At 43.9% G+C, this 20,784-nt stretch overlaps 1 protein-coding gene across 6 annotated transcripts in view; it reads right to left on the reverse strand.

The window, feature by feature from the left end:
• NPAS3 (neuronal PAS domain protein 3) overlaps nt 1-20,784 on the reverse strand; it is an 888,952-nt gene that overhangs the window by 685,421 nt on the left and 182,747 nt on the right. The window contains exon 1 of one of the 6 annotated variants that reach the window (XM_075926952.1): nt 12,178-14,327. The exons of the other annotated variants lie outside the window; for them this stretch is intronic. The gene's annotated coding sequence lies outside the window, so the exon portion shown is untranslated. Of the gene's footprint in view, nt 1-12,177; nt 14,328-20,784 lie in introns of those variants that run through there. 6 annotated transcript variants of the gene reach the window in all.

A 20,784-nucleotide genomic window follows, 5' to 3' on the forward strand; every position in this document is an offset into this window, starting at 1 on the left:
ACATTATAAATATGGCAATTTATACCATTCACACTGTCAGCTGTGAAATACTAAGATATATCTCATCATGCTATACAGAAAGGGAAGTTAAATTTATGAATTTACCAATGAGGCTAGTCATATTTTGCAAATTGCTTTTCCCTTTCAGACCACTAAAAAGATTGAATAAGCAACTCAAAACAAACAAGTCTCCTGCATAAATGTGATTTACCAAAATACTCTTTCCCCTCTTTTAACATCACTGCTTGCATTCAGTGGAAGCCCATATATCCATATGGGTTTAGGGTTTTAAACTCTAAGATGATAAATTATTGTATAACTTGATTGACACAGGAGAGCAATTTAAAGATATGTATTTTTTAGATTCTAGCTACAGTTCAGATAAAATCTCCAGATTACAAAATATTCTTTGCCTGATGTTGTATTTATATTGCACTTGCTTTAGAGTTACAGTTCAAAGTCAAGTAGAACTGCATCACTCTATGTATTAGCCCTGCAGCTATCATAAACTACAACTGGTTGCTCTGTAAGCAATGAAACAAATTCTCTGTAGTCACCATAGAAATCAGATGGAATGCAGTTTCCTGCTGGTTTGTTACACTGTATTGGAATAATGATAATGTAACTACAGCCTTCTACATTAAATGATGCAACAAAAACATACATGCTCTTCTTTCAAAGATTTTATTAGTTCTTCTCTTCTACAGTTAAAGCTTTCTATTGCTATTAATTTACATAACCTTTTATTTAATCCCATCAGTATTTCAAATGAAACAAAACAAAAAATCCCAGACTATTTCACTTCAACTCTGTCTAAAACATTTTTTCTGGTACCATAACCACAGACATGGAGAACAACTAAAATGTGTGTCAAACATTACCTAGGGCTGAACATCCACGCCTGCCTCACATTCTACATCCCCTCTTACAATGTTGAAATACATCCTTTCCATGGTACATTTAACTTACATCAACCCCCAAAACAAAAAGCTTAATGTTTCTCTGGAATTGACTTTTGTGATTCCTGTGAACCAAACATATCAGTTTCTTTTGTACATTCCTTTTAACTTTAAAATTTTACTTTTCATAAACTCAATGCAGCCAACCTTTTATTTGGTGCTCAACAAACAGTTTCCTTTGTATCTCAGTTACAATGTTGATCCTTATGCCAGTATTTTTCTATTAAGCCAAAAACAACAGGGCAGATACCTCACTGAAATCATGCACCTCCTTTGAGATCAGTGAGCTAGACTGCCCAATGTGATAGAGCTGTGTGCAGGATGAATTGGGGGGCACTTTGAAGCAACCCTTAGATCCCCCGATCTTGCATTTACGCAGAGGGGATAGTCTCCTAGTCACCTAAGCTAACTTTAGTACTGCTTTATATCACCAGAAAGTGTATAGAACCCTTAACAAGCTAGAGAAGCTGTCCTAAATGTCATAACAAGCAGCCAGAGAGATTGCATAGTGTGAAAGCAGAATTTGTCCAATCAAATTTGACCTTTAATAAAAAAAGCTTTTACACCTAACAACTTACAATGAACAAAATATTTCAACATCAGCAATGAGTTTCTTAGTTTACTTTACAGGTGCCTAAGGCTAATTCCTTGCATAAAGTCTGATCCTGCTCACACTGAATTCAATTGCAAACCCATAATTTAAATTAATGACAGTGGGACCCTAATTCTATACTTATAAGAATTAATTAAAACAGAGGAAACTATTTGCTTCTTACTTTTGATAAGCCCATAGCCCAGCATTGTTTCTTTGTTCCCTCTCCCTAAAGTGCTTCTACCACTTTAGTTTTTCCAAACACAATGCTTTTTTATATTAGAAAAGTGAGGAGCAGGATTTATCATGTGTGTAATGTAAGAATACATCATTTAAATCTTTTTTGTTGAGAGAAAGCTGTGGGGAAACCTCAGGATCTGTTTACACAGGATACAAGCTTTAAAAGTCATAAATCAGAGAACAGAGAGATTCCACAAGTACTGGATTAAAACCTCTAACATCAAACCTTATCACCAGTTTGAAATATTTGACTGTGCAAAATCAACAGAAAGGCTCTTTTAAAAAGAATCCTGTCATTTCTTTCCTCCTCATAAGCACTGCCAGTTTCCCAATGCTCTTTTGACAGTATAATCAGTCAATTCAATCAGAGAAATTCTATAGTACAATGGTAATTTTCTCACACTTTTTTCCTTTACACTGTCAGTTCAAGCCACCTGCTGAAAGCATTGATGTGGAACAGCTCAGTATTAGCTCTGAAATTAGTACCAGTCCCAAGTTAAATACCTGGCACTTTCAGTGTGGGATAGACACTGTTAATGGCATATAAACCCATCAGTTGCAATCAGCATATTACTTGAGCAAGTCTCTTTCGAAGTCATTCAGAATGTATCTTGCCAGTAATCACAGCATTAGACACCCTTCCCCCAAAGAAGTTAGTATAAGAATGGTTTGAAGAAAACACACACACACACAAACACACCTATTCTCTGTTTTTAATCAGGGAATTTCTACCACTCTAAGGATCCTCTCTCAAATATGTTGGGATAGCACCTATTTATGACATCTTACTATTTCATTTTATTTATATATGTAAAATATTAAGTGTCCAGTAGCTCCTCAGGCATATTTTAAAGTGTACAGTACAGAATATAATTGAGAACTGACAAAGCCCTTAAACAGAACAAAGTATAATTAATATTAATCCAATGGACAAGACTCAACTTCCTTCTAATATAGTAACTGCCATTTGTATCATCTCTTGTGTCATACAAATCTTTCAGTTTCCTTGGCCTACTTAGCTCAGCAGGTAGGCCCATGTGCATGAATCAGGCAACAATGATAAAAGGCATTTACTATAGACTCCTCACAGGGTCATCAATGGACAACCTGTACAAGATTTATGCTTTAAATAATAAATGAACTAAACACCTTGAGGTAATTGGCTGTGTGAAGCCTCACACTAGGCCAGATAGCTTGTCTGTACAAAGTAAAATAAGATTAAATAATAAATGAACAGTGCAGAGGTTTTCTAACCAAACTAATTCTACATGTTTTTTTAAGTGCAAGCTGTTCATGAGTTGAGATGTTTTAAAGATTTTATGCTGGTGTCAAGGGGCACTCTCTTTCTTTGTCAACAGTAACCACTTCAAAGGTCTCCTTTCTTTTGGTGATAATGTTAGGAACTCAGTTACTATCCTTCTCTGTGCATGATAATGCAAACATCCTACTGAATAATGCAATTGTGTCAAGAGTCCACCAAGTGCTGAAACTCTAGTTCAATTCTCCAATTACTGAGCTAAACATCAAGCCAACTGAACACAATATCAAAGTTTTTGAAACATTATTTTGACTCATATCAATCTTAATGACAATTTATTGCTACAAGTACTACAAAGACAGAACTTCAGATGGATTCCCCAATATGATTATATTGTTCAGCAATGCCAGAAGAAAAACCTAAGGCAGTGGATGTGGTTTAATTAGGCCACAGACTTATCCATATAAAATATGTGAAGAGTTTTTGGCAATAAATTGTATGGTACAGGTCATCCCTTGCTAGGAGCCCTGAACCCCACTTCCACAGTTTTATTAAGAGATGCTTTCCTCTAAATCTCACAATCTATTAATCTGAAAATGGTGTACCTTCCATAACAAGTGCCTGTACAAGACACTTGACACAAGAAGGCACAAGCAATGAGAATGGTTGTCTCTGCCCCACTGTGTTCCCAGATATTACCAATTGCTTCCCTAATATTGGACAAAAATACATCTGTTCCCCAGTCAGATTGGTGTACCCCATATTCCCCACTAAGATATGTCCACAAGCAATGGCCAAATGCCTTTGGTCACATCAATTTGGTAATCTCTACTCAACTGGCCTTAATCTGTGGATGCTTCACAGCTCCCACCAGACATTCTGTTGAAATATTTCAGACCAAATAATTGTCACCCTAAGACACAATGTACCTCATGCGATACTGTATCACATGTTCATCACTCTTATATGATTCTGATATATTTTAAAGTATTCCTGGTGTAGGATCATCTGAAATCACAATACACTGCACATCACCATCTTGTTAAAATGCGTGTATCAAAATTGGATACAGATTTACTTATGATTGTTACTGAAATATACTATAGTTCTGGGTAATGTCCTCAGACTATTTTCTCAAAGACAATTGTCACACAAGCAAGCCAGCTAGATGCTAAAAGGCCATTACTTATTTAATCAGAGATTCACCAGCTGGGGAGATATAAACAATATATTTGCAATTCTCCTGAATTACATGTGGCAGAGCAAGTATACAAAGGAGTTGCATGACTACGTGATCCAGCAAGAGCTTTTCCAGAAAAAAGGGTCAGAGTATAGAGGAGGAGGGGCAGAGAAACGACATCTGACCACCTCACCTCTCTGCATGTCTAGTTGGGACTACAAGACAGTTTGAAAGACAGTAGTAGCAACATTGAACTGGAAGAAAAAGAACGGTTACTTACCTGTAACTGTTGTTCTTCGAGAGGTCAGTTCCTCGCTTGGCCTTACCACTAAACAAAACAGTGGCCAAAATTACGAATGCCCTGTGGCAGACGCCGGCGACCTTGACCCCTACCTTAAAAGGGGTCGAGATGCATTATTTTGTCCCGCACTCAGGGCATGAACATCTGTATTCGCAACCCATCCCAGGATCCTTGGTCGTGCAGGCCGCGGCCCAAAAGGAAAGGCTTCCCCAGCCTGGCCCATCTCCAAAGGCGAGGGAGCCTAAGCGGATGGATTTAATGGGCTGTAAGGTTTACGCCACAGGTGCGGTGCAACTTCGTATCGCTAACCTACAGGCAATGTTAAGCAGGTATGCCTTCAACACCTGGCAAGCTGTGGAGAAATTCAGGGACAGGCTCCCGGCGGAGGACCGCCAGGAGTTCGCAGCCATTGCTTCGGAGGGGAAGGTTATCGCCCGAACCGCTCTCCAGGCGTCCCTGGACTCAGTCGATTCGGCAGCCCGCACTATGGCATCTGGCCTTGTTATGCATCGGGGTGCCTGGCTCCAAGTTTCGGGGATTCCCCCTGACGTCCAAAATACGATCCAGGACTTGCCTTTCGAGGGCAAAACTTTGTTCTCGGAGCACACCGCCTCTAGGCTCCATACGCTAAAGGACAGAAGGTCTATCCTGAAGTCCTTGGGCATCCACACGCCTGCCCCGCAGTGTCGCCAGCTGCCCTATAGGCAACAGGGGAGGGCACTCCCCCAGGTCCTCCCTGGGGACTACTGGAGGCGCTGCTCCCGGGCCTCCGGTGGAGGTTCCGGGGCGGTTGTGTACCCCCAGGGCCCTGAGGGTCGCCGTCGTCGCCCCAGGGCAGACAGCCAGCGGGGAGGGCCCCCACGGCCCTTCCCATCAGGGCAAGCCGCAATTTTGATGCGCTCTTCAAGGGTTCCGCACCAGTCTCCCACTCTGGCCCCCTGTTTGGGGCCAGTCTATCCCTTTTTGCCTGTGCGTGGGCACTAATCACATCAGATGCCTGGGTATGAAATATAGAACATGGAGGCTATTCCATCCCTTTCTTGGGCCCACCACCTTCAAACCCCCCTTCCCTGTCCCCCTTCAGGGACACCCCTGTGTCAGGAGGTGTCTGTGCTCCTCGCAAAGGGAGCAATAGAGGAGGTTTTCCCACACCTGCGGGGAAGGGGATTCTACTCCCGATATTTTGTTGTCCCCAAACTGAAGGGAGGAGTCTGTCCCATCTTGGACCTCAGAAAGCTAAACAAGGCAGTCATAAAACAAAAATTCAGAATGGTGACCTTAGCCTCTGTCATCCCAGTGCTACAGTTAGGAGACTGGTACACAACCCTCGACCTCAAGGACGCGTACTTCCATGTGGCGATCAGAACCAGCCACAGGAGGTTCCTCAGGTTTATGGTTGGCCAACACCACTTGCAGTTTACGGTGCTCCCTTTTGGCCTGTCAACGGCACCAAGGGTGTTCACCAAATGCATGGCTGTGGTTACGGCATTTCTCTGTAAGCAAGGGTGCACGTGTTCCCGTAACTTGACGATTGGCTAATCCAAGGTCGCTCGTACGAGCAGGTGAGATCTCACGTGTCACTCACGAAGGCCCTCTTTCTAAAGCTCGGGCTCATGCTGAATGAGGAGAAGTCATCCCTAATCCCCTCTCAGCATCTCGAATTCATGGGGGCCCTCCTAGATGCCAGGGTAGCAAGAGCGTTCCTGCCCAGGAGCAGGTTCCTCTCCATACTGGAGCTGATTTCAGGGCTAACCCGGTCTCTTATCACGACCCCTCGGGTCTGCTCAAAGCTCCTGGGTCATATGGCTGCATGCACGTACACGGTGCGTCACGCCAGGATGAGGATGAGGCCTCTGCAGGCATGGTTGGCGAGGGTGTTCAATCAGTCCCGGGGTCTTTGGGATTCAGTCATAACAGTGCCCACAGAGGTCCTGACCACCCTAGAATGGTGGACCCAGGAGGGCGTGGTGTGCAGTGGGGTACCTTTCAATGCTCCTCCCCCCTCCTTCACGTAGGTCACCAATGCCTCCGACCTGGGCTGGGGAGCACACCTGGGGCAGCACAGGACTCAGGGTCTGTGGTCCCCCTTGGAACAGACCCTTCACACAAACGTCCGGGAATTGCGAGCGGTGAGAAGAGCCTGACGGGTTCTACCGGGACGCTCAGATTTGATGCCATGCGCCGGAGTAAATCCTGATGCGTGCAGGCATCCATAGTAGGCAGGCTCGGTGCCGGGTCTGCCAGAGCCTCATCAGGGGATGACGACGAGGATGACTCCTGCATCGGTGCCGGGCTGGTCGGTGCCAACTGCGGTGCCGGCTGGACGTCTTGTGTCGCCTGCGGGTCCGACTCTGGCACCAGGGCCTCTGCTGCTAGGTCAGAGGGGGGAGGTCGAGACAACGATGCTGAGGGCTGTGATCGGTGACCCGAAGCCTCTGAAACCAGAGAAGGGGGTACCGGCCCCTGCCATTGGTGGTAGGCCCAAGGAGTCCAAAAAGGCCACTGCAGATGCGGGGGCCAGGTTTGCTGTGGATGATCGCAAACCGGGTGTTGGGAACGGGACGTGTGGTTCGAGGACGCCCCCGATGACCCTGAACGGATGGAAGTTGCGTCCGAATCTGACGAGTAGTCGGACTCCGGCCAGGGTGGAGCCGACGAAGAGTGCGGGGCAAACCTAGCCATAGACCCTGGCTTGCCCGCATGAGTACGGCGGGGACAGACGAGTTGCGGCAGCGGGGGACCCATGCCCAGTGCCGGGAGACTTGCTGCCAGCTGCGGCACCGGGGGACCCATGCCCGGTGCCAGGAGACTTGACGCCGCTGGATGTGGCACCAGGGTGCCCAGGCCTGGTGCCGGAAGAGTAGACGCTGCTAGTTGCGGTACCGGGGTGCCGAGGCCCGGTGCCAAAAGAGTGGCCGCCAGCAGCTGCGGCATCGGGTTGCTTAGGCCCAGTGCCGGGACCGTTGTTGCTGACTGTGGCACCGGGGTGCCTAGGCCCAGCGCCAGGAGAGTTATTGATGGTGTACGCGGTACCTGGGGACGCAGACCCGGTACCAGACACAGTGCAGTGGGAGCAGCCGATGGCTGCGGCACTGGCGAAGACCACAGAGTCGGTGCCGGCGCTTGTGACGGCACGGAGACGGACGCCGATTCCTGGAGGCCAGCTACCGTGGAGGAGAGTGGTGCCGAAGTGGACGCCACATGGCTGTGGGAGTACGGCACTGGTGCCGCCAAACGAGGGGCTGGCAAGGAACTCAGCTGCGCCAAGGGTCAAGCGCGGCCCGAAGCTGAACGGGGCTGGCGACCCGGCGTTGAAAGCAGTGTCATGGTAGCGATCGGTACTGACCCCACATGGGATGGTCCCGACGCATAAGTCGCCTTAACATGCGGAGGCAAGGCCGTAGCCAACTCAGCCTCTGGCGAGGGCGACCTTAACCCTTCCGTCTCAACCGACGACGGGGGGGAGGTAGTGAGGCTAATAAGGTCCTGCGCCGCTTCGAATGTGTCCAGCGTGGACGGACGGTGAGAAGGCAAGCGCCCCAGACTATCGAGACCTCCTCGCCGACTGTGGCGTACCACAGCCAATGTGTGTACCGGTGAGCTGGCACTGCGGTACCTGACCAAGGTAGTCTTTTTTGAAGGGGACCTTACGCGGGACTTTTTCACCCTCTTGGATGGTGGAGAGTGAGACCGGTGCCGGGATCTCGACGCGGACGCGCGGTGCCGGTGAGGGGCCTCACGCGTGGATGCCGGTGCGCTGTGCACCATAGGCTGTTCCGGCGGCACCGGTTGTAGCGCTGTCTCCATGAGAAGTTTTAGGCGGGAAACCCTTTCTCCCCTCGTGCGGGGCTTAAAAGACTTACAGATCTTGCAAGCAATTGCGAGATGGGCCACATCCAGGCACTTAAGGCAACTGTCGTGTGGGTCGCCTCTGGGCATAAACTTCCCGCAGTCAGCGCACGCCTTGAAGCCTTGCGGCCCTGGCATTCCTCACCCCCAAGGGGGGGGAGGGACAAACAAAGAACCTAACTATCTAGCTAAATGAACTATTTACAGATAAGTGATAGAACGGGAACCATTAACTAACTAAGGGTATGTCTACACTACCACCCTAGTTCGAACTAGGGTGGTAATGTAGGCAACTGAAGTTGCAAATGAAGCCGGGATTTGAATTTCCCAGACTTCATTTGCATACAGCTGAGCGCCGCCATTTTTAAATGTCCACTAGTGCGGACTCCGTGCCGCGCGACTACACGCGGCACGGACTAGGTAGTTAGGACTAGGCTTCCTAGTCCGAACTACCGTTACTCCTCGTGAAAGTAGTCCAAAAGCTAGTCTGAACTACCTAGTCCGTGCTGCGTGTAGCCGCGCAGCACAGAGTCCGCACTAGCGGACATTTAAAAATGGCGGCGCCCGGCTTTATGCAAATGAAGCCTGGGAAATTCAAATCCCAGGCTTCATTTGCAACTGGTTGCCTACATTACCACCCTAGTTCGAACTAGGGTGGTAGTGTAGACATACCCTAAGAGACTAAGAGAGATAGAGACTTTCCAACGACCGTCATGGCGGTAAGAAGGAACTGAGGTGCGGCAGCGCCGGCAGGGGTACTTATGTGCCGCCATGGTGGCACCACTCCAGGGGGCGCCCTGCCGGCGCTACGGGTACCGCTAGGGAAAACGCTCCGGAAGACGCGGTGCGCACACCTACTTCGAATGGACAGGAGCAACCGCTCGAAGAAGAATGGTCCTAACTGAAAGACTTTCAGGTTAGTATGAACTGCTGAAGGTTTTTGGGAGAGAGAAACTTTTTTGTTTTCAGATCTTACTGAGCTTGGTAATGTTTGGGAATCAGATTGTGGTTTTATAACAGGTTTTTTTGTGTAACCAAATCTGACTTGTACATCTTTATCACTTATAATCACTTCAAGTCAATCTTTCTCTAGGTCAGTGTTTCTCAACCTATTTTTATAAAGTATCTCTTCCCCCCTCCCCCAAAAAATTATAAGTACCCCCAGTACCTACAGTTTTCAGACACACAAAAATTTTTTCTACCATTGCAACACATTTGTTTAAACAACTTAATTATAGCCAGGTGGGGGATGAAATTTTTGGGTGTAAAAAGTACAAAAATAATAAAGTGCTGTAAAACTTAAAACAAAAATTCAGTTTTCTCTAAATTTCAGTTGTGTTGATGTACCTGCAGACTTCTCTCGAGTACCCCTAAGGATACTCATACCACTGGTTGAGAAACACTGTTCTAGGTAATAAACTTGTTTTATTATTTACCTAATCCAGTGTGTATTTGGATTGAAGTGCTTGAGAGTCTACTTGAGACAAGACTGGTGTGTATAAACATTACCCTTTGTTGAAGTGTCAAACAAAGAGTTTATATTGCACAGGAGTCCACTAAGCAGCATGAGTGTAAGTCTGGGGCTGGAAAATTTGTGGGTGTTGCCCTGTATGTCGTACATGAGTGGCTGGGAGAGCATTCATGTAATTTTGCTAGGAATGACTTTACATGCTAATGGGTGGATAAGAACGGAGCCTGAAGAGGTTGCTTATCACTAGCAAAGCAGTGCAAAAGGTACCTGGGTTGCAGAGTTGTATGAACTCAGTGATTTAACAGTCCAGACTGTCCCCTAGGGAATGTCAATCTCCCCAGGAAAAAAATCCTGGATCTGCCCCAAATCCCTCATGGCTCTGATCATCTAATCAAACTCCTTATGCTTTCCTTAATTATTATCACCAAGGTGAAAAGTAATTATGCACAAACTTAATGACAATTTATTACAAGGATTGTCAGATTACTTCCCAAAGTATACTGTATATACTTTGGGGAATTTTTCCTTAACCCAGGGGTTCTCAAACACCTTGAAAGAGTGGACAACTTCTTTGTAGAGAAGCATGTTTTTGTGGAGCAGATTCCCCCATTTTCATAATGGTGTCACAGCCATTTGATATCCCCATTACAACTACAGCAGTCACTTATGTGGAAGAGTAATGTTGCAAAATATTTAAATGACCTTTTAAATCTTCTTTTAATATGATTTAAGCGCTTATTACGGACAAAGAGATAAAACCATACAACCAGCAATCTACAGGCCACAATTTAAAAAACTCTTTCTAAAGCAAACAAGTTAAATACATTTTGTTATTTATATTTAGGCATCATAAAATATTGCAGATGCTGGGCATTCCAGAGACAGGAGGAAGCCTAAAGCAAATGGACTATGAATTCAGGTTCATCACTCACAGACCAGATCCTCAGCTTATACGAGTTGTCATAGCTACAGTAACTTAAAAAGCTTCGCAAATTTACAGTAGCTAAGGATCTGGTCTTACATTTTTATGGAATCCCCTTTCACTGAAAAAGAAATATGGCAAATTGCCAGAAAGTGTTCTATTTAGTTGACTTAGCCTTGCACTGTTCTCATCCCTGAAATGCTTGGAATGTAAAGTACCTTCCAATGCATTGGTACAGTACTTCCTTGAGCAGCTATCCAATGGCATACCTCTCACCTTCTGGCTCAAATATATGGTAGAAGCTTCTTTAAAAATGTGGAATTACTTGGAACACTTCCCCTGAAACTCTGGTCTCTTCAAGTGATCTAATTTACTCTCTGCCCTTTTCACATTGTTCAATTTTTTTCTTATGGCATTTTCATGTTCTTGAGCAAAAACAAATTCGGGGTTCCGGCTTCTCTTTACCAAACATTAGCCAGACCCCTCCTAATTGTCATTGTAAGTGAAGCAATTATTTCTCTTGGCCAATCAAATTCCTTTTCCAGTCACTTAGCACCATCTAGATGGCTTTTGTCTATCTTATCTTCCTCTATTTTACCTCCTTCCCATGTCTTAAAAGGGCAATGGTATTTTCTTTCATTTATTATTTTAAACAAAATGTTAATTCTTTTTTTATTCTTTACAATCAAACCAAACAGTATACATTCATGTGACTCCTGAACAAACTGCCATCTAGGGTCCTGTCCTTCCTCAACCTAAATTCTCAGTTTACACTTCCATCTCCCTCTGGCATTAGTAAGCCAAAGCAAAGGCTTTCCCAGCTGTTAATTTGTGCCATTTCTTGCCATCTTTGATTTCAAACAGAAGATGGCTACATATAGGATAGCCGGGAATATATAAAAAGAAAGGAAGAGCTGGATGGAGACCTGCATAGGCCTCACATACAACCCTTCAAAAACTCTGGCTTGACCCCTCTTGCCAACACTCAAGCAAGTACACAGAATACAATAGAGTAGAAAAAGTACCAGTACACACAGAAAAAAATATTAGCAGGAACTGTAAGGACAAGTTAAATAAACCCCCTTAAATATACAAGCAGCATTAATGCATCAGATAATCTGAAGTCTCCATGACCTTGGCAGTATTACAGGGGTAATCTTCAGGTAAAATATATTATTTTTGAACTACTTTAATGTAATAAGCAAAAGCTACTATCCTTCAGTATTAGGAAAGCTTGTCTTGCTACCTATTTATTTTTGGGATGAACACATTTATTAAAGATAAAGCAAGGCAAAAAATCATACTCTGTCCCACTGTGTACTATCATACAAAACTGCAGGATATCAGTGGAGCAAAGTATTATTATATTGTGCAATTATGGAATTATTTTTTCTGTACAACCCACCTTTAAGATGCCAAGGCACAGAGCAATTAGTACTGGACAGTATTGCTCTGCTTAGAGCAGTGTTTTCCAAAGTGTGGTCCACGGCCCAGTACCAGTCCTTAGAAAAAAAATACCGGTCCTCAGAAAAATTTGCATGCACGATCCTTGGGAGAGAGTCCGCTGCCCACAGAGTCTCTGCCAGGCATGCTTCCGGGCAGTGGGGCTAGATCTGGCAGGCGCTAGGAACCAGGGAGAAGGCTGGGCGCGCCGACGCAGAACGGAACCTGGCGCCAGCAGATAAAGCAGCCGGGATTGGGGCCAGGAGGGGGAGTGGCCATGCTGACGCTACCGCCAGGGACCACCGAGGTAGCACGGGCTTCCTGCAGGGTTGCGGGGCAGTTCTGCAGCTGCGCACCAGGTCCTGGAAGTGCGCAGGCTGCTCTCCCTCCTGCCCCAACAGCTGGCGCAGTACCTAAAACGCCGCTCCATCATGCACTGGGGAGGGGGTGGGGATCCGGGACTACGCTGGCTCCAGCTACTCGGGCGGCATGTGCTGCCATGGGGAGCGGAGGAGCAAAGTACGCACTGACCCAGAAGTTGGGGCTGGCGCGGTCCGGGACTCCCCTTCTCCGGAAGGCATCAGGCATGCAACGGAACAGTGTTTCAGGTACCACACTGCTGTTTGAGGGATGGGGGAGCAGCCCACACACTTCCTGGGCCTTGGCGTGCAGCTGCAGGATCCACAGGTATCGGTCCCTGTCCCCTCCCTCCACCCCATCCCCACAAGTACTCTGCCCCAGCACCCACTGGCACTCTGTCACCTGCCCCAGCATGCATTGGCACCCTGCCCCTGAACCCTGTTCCAGCACCCACAAAGCACAGTTGGGGCCAGATTAATGAGGTTTGATGGTTTTGGAGGGGTTGTGGTTTTGTATTTCACTTGTGTGGCCTCAACTGACTTTTCTGTGGGCCAGTGACCCCTGACTCAAAACAGGTTACTCACCCTTCTCATAAATAAAGATGATGATGAAACCTTTTGTGTTTGACAATATTTTATTTAAAAATTAAGCCTGGCCAACAAACCCACAATTGGGACCAAGTCATCATCTGGCCACAGCATCATAATACTCCTGTACACCCCACCCCGACTCCAAATCTGAGCCTCACATACACTGGAACCCCCTGACCTGAGCCTCTCACATCCCCAAACTCCTGCACCCCCTCATCCTCAAATCTTCTGCCACAACACTCCTGCACCATCCACACACTGCAAATCTGTGTCCTGAGCCCCTCACATCCCCAACCCAAACTCTTGCACCCTCAAATCCACAAGCCTATGGCTTGCTCAGCACCCCAACCCTCCACCTGACCCCAACACTCTCCAGCCTGGAGCCCCCTCCTTGAGTCAGCATCCTCTTCTCCACATCCTCCTGCATCCAAATTCCCTCCCAGAGCTTGCACCTCTCACTCTTTCCTACATCTAAATCCCTCATTCACACCCCACAGCCCGCACCTCCGGTCTAAACCCAGTTTATACGCGTTTATATTTTTGGGCCATAAAAAAGGTACTGATAAAAAATTGGGTTCCAACTATATAAAGTTTGGGAAACCCTGGGCCAGACAGTCTACCCAGCTTTCTATCCATCTTACAGTCCATTTACACAATCCATCCTTCCTTTACTTGCTGGCAAGTATACTGGGGAAGACTGTATCAAAAGCTTTGCTAAAGTTGGCACTGGAGGCTATGGGAGGACCAGAGACAATTTATTTGCATATTCATCATTTGCGTAATGAATATGCAAATATGCAAATAAATGTTACCGGTCCTCCAAAAGCTTGTGAATGGGTTTACTGGTCCCCAGTATCAAAAAGATTGGGAACCACTGGCTTAGAGGGTTTAAAATAACTGTTCAGCCATCTTAAGTAATATGCAATGATAAAAGCTGCTGACAGACAGACAACTTTCTAGAAAATCAAAACTTTATCCATTAGCAATACAGGATCGTGGGAAAAGAGGCAGTTTTCTAGCTCTACACTATAAATGTACTGTGTGAAATCTGAATCCTACGGAATTTCACCTGCTAACATCTATGCTCAGTTCACTTAGAGATAGATATTGTTACCAAATACCATAATGTCTCTGAAGAACAGATAAATACATCTTGCTTTTAGAGCTCAAAGCAAGAAATATTTGTGAAGATCTTCCACAAATTAAAAAAGAACCCAGTGCTTCTCAGTACAGCCTTTAGAAACATCTAAAGAGGAGTCAAGGCAACGTTAGATGGTATATATTTTGTCGGATAATTATACATATTTTAGTAACCTGAACATTACCATGGTGGCCTTTTTATAAATGGACTTATTGTGTGTTGAACGTAAAATTCAGATGTACAATCCCATTTAATTGTCTAATTGGTTAAACATATTAGAAAAACTTAAAACACAACTAATAGTCTAGCGCAGGGTGGCCAACCCATTTAACAAAGAGAGCCAAAACAGTGGTGGAAAAAATGCGAAGAGCCACACCAGAATTGTCGAGTAAAAACAAAAAAATTATTTTTTTAAAAAAAGGAGGCTGCGCCTTTAAGACGGCCACCATCTTGGGTGCGATTTTTAATACCCCGCAGCTCTGACCCAGTATGCACAGGGAAGCCGGGGACCGAGGGGGGAGCTGGCAGTGGGCAGGGGATGTTGGGGAGTGAGAGGTGCAGGAACCGCATGTGCTCGCAAGCTGCGGGTTGGCCACGGCTGGTCCAGCAGCACCTTAAAGACTAACAAAACATGTAGATGGTATCATGAGCTTTCATGAGCACAACCTACTTCTTCAGATGACTGGAGTATTAAAAGTCCAGATCCAAGAATAAATAAGGGAAGTGGGGAAAGGAGGGGGAAAAGAAAAAAGAGAAAAAAAATGGTGAATTAGATTGTTCAAGTTAGAAGAAGTTGATAAGAACAATTTGCACCATTGTTTGTTTGGTTGGTTGGTTAAGTCATTAGGATGTGGAAGGCAATGTGCAAGCCAGCCAATATCTTTATTAATTCCTCTCTGATAGGAATGAACCTTTGTGAATGAAGTTAAGTTCCAGTCCTTCGCTGCGTATTTGGCTTGTGGAATTGGCCTGAAACAACAGTAACTTGGAATCTATTAATGAGTGCCGGGGCAGATTAAAATGTTCTCCCAACAGATTTCTATCCTTTTCGGATATCTGATTTCTGTCCATTAATTCTTTCCAATACAGACTGTCCAGTTGGGCCAATATACATGTCCCCACTGCCATGTATATTGGCCAAATTGTACAGTCTCTATGGGAAAGAATTAATGGGGCTGTTCCTCTTCGTCAGGGAGTGATGGGAAAGCAAGGGCTGCCCCCCACCCATCACTGGGCTGGAGTGGCCCTTCCCCGCCATCACAGGCAGGGACAGCACCAGTCAGGCCAGAGCAGCCTCTGTCTGTGGGGCCCTGCCGCGCACTAGTTAACCTTAACTGGTAAGTTTCACCTGCTAGAAGTGAGGCTTACTGGTTAAACAGTTAACTGGTTAAGCCTTCACATCCCTAATGTAAAACATATCATTATTACCCGTTGATCAGTTATGTGTTTTTTTGTTGCCTTAACCCCAAATCAATCTGTGATGACTAAAAATCATTAGCGGCAATCACTCTGTGTTTTTATTTATACAGCAAAATTGATATGGAAAGTAAATTTTAAAGTTGGAGACCAAAATATGCAAGGTGTATTGAAAAAATGTACAGTGATCACCGGTAATTTCCATGACTGTCAACTCAAACTAATGGTAGAAATGTAGCTGTGTTAGTCTGGTGCGGCTGAAACAAAAAACAGGACCGTGTAGCACTTTAAAGACTAACAAGATAGTTTAATAGGTGATGAGCTATTAAATAGGTCTGGCCCACAAAAGCTCATCACCTATTAAACCATCTTGTTAGTCTTTAAAGTGCTACACAGTCCTGTTTTTTGTTTCAACTCAAAATAAGTGATTGATAAACTCACAACAAGTGAATAAAATGCAAAATCACACAGCAAATTTTCAGCCTGTGGAATTCACTGCCTCAGGAAACTAGATACATTTTTAAAAATTAAAAAGCACAAGTCTAGAATATGCTTTGAATATATTTGTATATTCTAGGACAGGGGTAAAACAACCTGCAACACACTGCCCATCAAGGTAATCTACTGGCAGGCTGCAAGATGTTTTGTATATGTTGACTGTCCACAGCACATATCTGAAGGCAGAATTTAGCCCTTGTTTCACAGTAGCACATCATATGACTCTGGCACATCACCACTTTAGACTGTGCCAATAAAAATTATCCCCTATATAGAAATTTAAAGCAACATGGGAGTAGGCATGACCATTTTAAGCTAGCTTTCTAATAACTACTTCTACTTACGTTAGTATATTTTTCACTTTAAAATATATCATGCCTATCAAAAAAGTGTCAGAGGTCTGCACAAATATTTGCGCAGGAGTTCCTGTCATTAATGAACAGCCTAGCAATTGTAGGTGGTTTGTTATGTATACATTATATGCACACTGTATTTGCTGAAGTACTCTTTGGGCTGTGTTTTCCATCACTGATTCATAGATTCTATGAACAAGAGACAGGTTTTTCAAATTGTGATCTTGAAAAAAAGATAAATGATGAATTCTATATTTATACTACTAAAGAGAAATTTGCAATCATGATACAGCAATGCTAGAAGAATATGGTGTATGTGTGTGTGATATATTGGCTAGCCTTGCTTATGACTGTGCCTGCAGAGTAAAAATTTCTTTATCCAAGGACATGTTCTTTCACCTTCCCATCTGTCCTGTGAATTTTTTAATGTCTGAGACAGGTGGCCTGTTAGAAACTTAAAACCCTGTGGGTACAAAATATGATTAAAATCTGATGTTAGGTTCTATGATAAAGAAGAGCTCTATGTTTAGTCAAAAATTTGTAACTAACCTGCAAAAATATGTCAAAGGTAATTTGAACTGTACATAACCAAAATCTTTTTAATTCCAGTTCAGCATATGCTGTATCAAAACTTTGCCTGCAATCATTTCCCCAGAGGTTAAATATGTATCATGATAAGTGTACATAGGTGAGTTATATTTATTTGTAGTAAAACCTTTAGTACCTTTAAGAGGTATAGTTTAAATTAATGTTCCATTCATAAACATTATTAATAATAAAGTAAAAGATTAATATATGCAGCTATATAAATTAATAACCTAACATGGTACATGCAGTTAATGCATTCATAATACTTTCTATACAATTGTTGTAACAAACAACAAGTGCATTGTAACTTCTTAAAATTTATGATGACTACAAAGAATTTAAAGAATGCTAGATATGTTATGTTGCCTTTTTATTGTTGTTGGAAGAATGTGCAGCATTTTTTATACTTTCAATTATTACCCACTAAAAATATCAAAAAGTTAAATTGCCATCTACTTAGTGTAAATTCAGGACCTATGCAGAGTTTAAAAGTTTGGTGCAGAATATTAAGTGATGATTGCTGCAGATAATTAATATTTAAAATGTTAAATGATTTATCTTCTTGTAAATAATTAAGAGAATTTTAAAAAGCCAACTAAGAAAATGCTGGATGTGACTGTGCAATATACTGTCATCTGTATTTGTCAGACAATGGTATAGGGATGCACATTAATATCATTTTGCTTGAATTGGGTTTTTTGCTGGGGTTCTAGTTGCTGATTATGTAAATAGGTGAATTCCAAGAGCCTCAGAAATATTCAATGAAATTATACTCCATCGATTGGCACTCTAATCCAACATGTTGTAAGAGACAACAGAGGAAATGGGCCATGAGAAGAAAACTTGGATATATCAATTTTCCATTACATAAAAGTAAAGTGATTGAAGTTTAGCTATTAAACATTGGCTAAAGGCACCTCTAGGTAAAGGTAAATACCACTCTATACACTTGTCAAGGAAGCTGTAGTACTAGGGATTTGTGTCTGATTCCAATTACATTGCCCTGTTGCACAATTGTATAACTTATCTGATATCAGTGCAGCTACTTCTGATACATACTCATGTACGTGAGAGAAGACGTACTGAGAAGTAATGTGGGCTCTGTTCTGTTCTAACTCAAAGCCTATTGAGGCCAGTAGGACTAGAATCTTTCCAGTAGCTTTTGAATCAGGTCCTCATTCTGTCAGACCCTTAATTGAACTTCCCTATCTCTAAAATGGTACTTAGTGAGGAACCTCATGTGGGACAGGTGAATATCTATGCAAATGAGAATGTCTTCTATGTTGAGAGTCACAAACCACATGCCCTCTTCCAGAAAGGAGATTATTGATGCAATAGGTTCTGGATGAATATAATATAATTTAATTAACTTATATGAAGAACTGGTCTCCATACATTAACTTCTTGGGAATCAAGAAATATGGGGGATAGAATCCCTTCTCTTGATACTGGATAGCACCCATTCTATGGACCCTTTCTGATGGAGAGAATTTACATCAACAAAGTGTCTCTTTATGAGAGTGATCCCAGAGAAGGGGTTGGCAAAGAGGGTTCTGGTGGGGAGATGAGATAAACTGGACTGTGTAACTGTCTGGAGAAGCATTACAGCTTTCTGAAAGACCATGTGCTGGAAAAACCACAGCCCTATTATCACTGGGACAGCAGCATCGAGCCCAACCACTGGCTGGCAGCAGTGCAGGTGTGGGAAGTGAAGTGTGCACAAGGCAGCCATAGGCCTGGTGGATGAGGAGAAGGGCATCTCCTTGTCTTTCCCCAGTTCCTGTATGTGTGCGATGACAAGAAGCCTGAGGAAGTCACCACCAGCTCCCAGGTGGCTAAACTCTACAAGCTGCAGCAGCAGATTCAGAACCAGCAGCCAATGGAGAAGACTGAGAACGAGGACTTCTACTAGTGCTGATAGTACTACCCAAGAAAGGGTAGGAATCAGGATAGCTCAGATCCCTGTGATTGCCAGGTCATGGATGAGTTAGTGATGAACGATATCTAATACCCATTTGTTATTGCCCCCCATTTCTAAGTAAAGTAGGTAAAGTAGCAACCAAAGGTTGGAGAACAACACCACCTGGCATCAAACTGTTATACAGTCTTTGATCATATCAACAAAAGACCTGTTTGGACAGTGGGTGGGAATGGGCAGTGGTCACAGTGGTAGAAGTGCCAAATATTTGGTTTTTTAACTCTTTGTCTTTAAGCGTGAAGCTTCATAAGGAGGCTGGTTACAGAACAGCTATGGGACTCTGTGTTGTCTATTGATGTTTTTCTCCTTAGGCCTGGGATATAAATGCTCAGGAAGTGGAGGATTGTCCTTGAGTCTTTAAGAGAATTTAGAGACTTGTCAGTCTTTTAATTAATGAGATTAGGGCACCAATGGTCTCCTGAATAGTAATATCCCAAAGGAGATTGATGGCTTCAATACCCTCTGAAGATTCTGTCCAGATTCATTGCTCTCAGAGGAAAAGACTTGTTTGGAGGCTCAGATGCGCTGAATAAAATAAAAGGCTATTGCTCTATTTTCAAAAATATCCTCCAGCAAAGTAGAGGTTTCAGTCCTTCCTGTTAATTGGGAGCCCTAGCAGTATTGTGGCATCTGATCATCTGGTAGTCAGACAATCCCATGCAGAGCATGTTGGAATTGTCAAATAGGGTCCAGTATGGAGTTCCCAGATTGGAACCCACTGAACCTGTCTTTTGGGTTTCAGAATGGAGCGAGAATCAGTACTACCACAGCCTTCTTCCTTTGCATTTTGCCTTCTTCAATGGAATGTTTATGAGGACCTATCTATCTCCTTAGAACCTCTGGGAGAAAACTTACCCAACTATACAGAAAGGGTTTTTTTTTTCCCTCAATGTCAGATCTGATTGTCCTTATGCCTATGATTATGTCTCCTGTTCTCATGTGAAGGTTTTTCAGGCTTAAAAGATTTAGTCTCTGCTCCAGATCTTGTGCTCAGAGAGTCAGTATTTACAGTCTGAAGTCACTATACAGGGAGGTCTCCCATGACTTTATTGGAACAGGGTCTCATAGCCTGCTCTATTAGGCATTTCAAACAAAAGGCACTCTCAAGGAGGAAAGCATGACAGACACTACACTAGGCAGTCATGTGACTTTTCCCAAGGCAATTAAGTCAGTGCTGATGTTTGTCACTGATGGCAAACTGGTGGCAGGAGACACAGTTCTGGAACCATGGGACTCCTGGCATAGTTTCTCTCCACAGGGAGAAGCTTCGTGGAGCAGGGAGAAATAAGCTAATTATATTAGTTATCAAACTACGTTGGAATATGAAGTCTAAGCTACTAAAAACTCCTAAAACTATTTACAACTGAATTTACAAATATTAAAGTAGAGGAAGATCAAAGCAGACACAGATCATTCTGATGCAGGCCACAGGGCAGTTAGAATGAAGTGGAGAGACATCAGTCCACACTGTCCTTTATATCCTCAGTTTGGAGCATGAGGAGAACTGTGCTTGTGTGAATCAATAGACACTGCTGACTAAAAACCTCTGGATTAAGGTATATGTTGCACATGCATAGCCACACGTGGAATATAAAGAAGAATGGAGTTTTGTGAAGATTAATCAATCAAAGACTGAAAAGAGTTC

The sequence above is a fragment of the Pelodiscus sinensis genome, chromosome 4, assembly GCF_049634645.1.
Source record: "Pelodiscus sinensis isolate JC-2024 chromosome 4, ASM4963464v1, whole genome shotgun sequence".
Taxonomy (NCBI): domain Eukaryota; kingdom Metazoa; phylum Chordata; order Testudines; family Trionychidae; genus Pelodiscus; species Pelodiscus sinensis.